Here is a 1,985-nt window from a genome sequence, read left to right on the forward strand (position 1 = left end):
CAATTATGCATTTTAATCTTAATAAAGATTCAGAGAATTCGTTAATCAATATGCATCATGACGAAATAGACAAATGCCCAAGCCAGACTTTCAGAAGAATCTTAGTAGGGGGGAAATATCTTTTCTTGGAAAGGTTGCACTCTGAAGTTTAAATAACTGTGACTTACTCTGAGTCATATAATAGACATTAATATCTGTGTACCATAATGAGAACTGAAAATGAAATGTTGTTTGTTGATTCCTAACATCTATTCAAAAACAAGTTATTAACTCAGTTATGCAGGGACCTCTTCTCCAGCGTATGAATTATTTATTTCCTCTGTTTTGAAAAGGTTATTACAACTGTCATAGCCAGGACAATAATAAAGATCCAACTTGATGGGAATATCCATGAGATGCTTAAGCACAAAGGAAGGCACTGAATACAAGAACAAATCATTTTTAATTGGATGAAGAGCCTATAAGCAAAATGCTTTAGAATTGTGAAGACTCATTCTATACGGATTATTGAACAAAGGCAAAAAATGAACTGTCTGTGAATTCCCAAGAGCTTCTGGTTTGAAGCGAAATGCAACAGATATGATTTCTGCCAACATTTGATCTGGGAAAGAAGCTGATATCAGATATTACAGCCACATCTTTTATCTGATACCATTTTCAAACCAAACCAAAGTTCTGCCATTGGTTGGGCATGGCTGCCCTGAGCCCACCAAATTCCAAGGATGATTTCAGTTTTTCCACACAAAGAATATTGTAGTTGGCACTTTCCCATGGATTAAATGGGACATTGCAATACATATGATCCATTACAGAATAGATCATTCCAACCCTGGTTTCAAAATAGGTTTCTAAAAATTGAGAAACTCTTTTCATATCACCAAAAATAATGACCAAATCACTAACTGTACCCAATACTATCATTAAAGTATAATTTGTTGCTTTGTCGCTATAAGGCAGTACTATGGATAAATGTTATTAATGACAAGTAGCAGCCTGATTCAGGGAGATTATATATGACCAAAACATCTGTGAACAATGTTAGGTAAAGCTAGCACTAATAATAGCTTTGAATTTTGTAAAGTTTTCAGATACATTGTATTACCACAATGGCAAATAATGGCCAAATGAAGAAGCTGTGACATTTGTGACTGCCCAGGTGTTACATCCTTTTCTTTAAGCCATTTTATCAACGTCACCTTGGAGCCTTTTTAAACATTAATAAGAGTGATTTAAAATCACACATTTCTAATGGAAATGTATTTTCTATTAGACCACAGAAGTAACACATTCTCCATTGCTCTATAATCCCACCAGACTTCATGTATATAATAGATGGGGAGTAAACCAAGAGCTGACACAATCCTGTTTTGGAACGTTCAACACCTCCTTCATCATCATCAGAAAACCAAGGTCTTTACATCACTATTTCAAGCATGCCAAACAGTTACTTTAAATGATCTTGCAGTTCCCTTATATTTCAGTATGCTTCAGCTGAAATGTGTAATTGTGAATGATATAATGCTGTTCAACCTCAGAAAGTACTCTTCCATGAAAACCAGTGTGATGACAGTGACCGCGGATGGCCCATGAGATGAAAAGGAGAGCCCAGAAGTAGGTCACGCACCAGCCATCTACAGCCAGTTGTGTTGCCGACCAGCTTGGCCTAGAGAACAGCTGTGGTGACTGCCCCGTACAGCCTGGACTACTCAGAAAGAACTTGATTTTTATTACATTCTTTTCCTGGCGTTACTCCTTTTAAAGTTCATAAACTAAAGCTTATGAGATGAGTTTTACTTCTCTGATAGTTCTATTATCTCAATAAAAGTAGATACTTAAAGTCAAGACTTAGCTACTATTAAAAAATAAGTTCATCAATGACATCATTGCCGAAATCAAACAATTACTCAAGTTTTCTGAACATTGTTACTAGAGTAGTTAGTAAAAAACATCGTGACTATAAAGCTAAAAGTATTCTTTCTCTCACA

This window comes from Artibeus jamaicensis, unplaced genomic scaffold, assembly GCF_021234435.1.
Source record: "Artibeus jamaicensis isolate MK-2021 breed Jamaican fruit bat unplaced genomic scaffold, CSHL_Jam_final scaffold_369, whole genome shotgun sequence".
Classification (NCBI taxonomy): domain Eukaryota; kingdom Metazoa; phylum Chordata; class Mammalia; order Chiroptera; family Phyllostomidae; genus Artibeus; species Artibeus jamaicensis.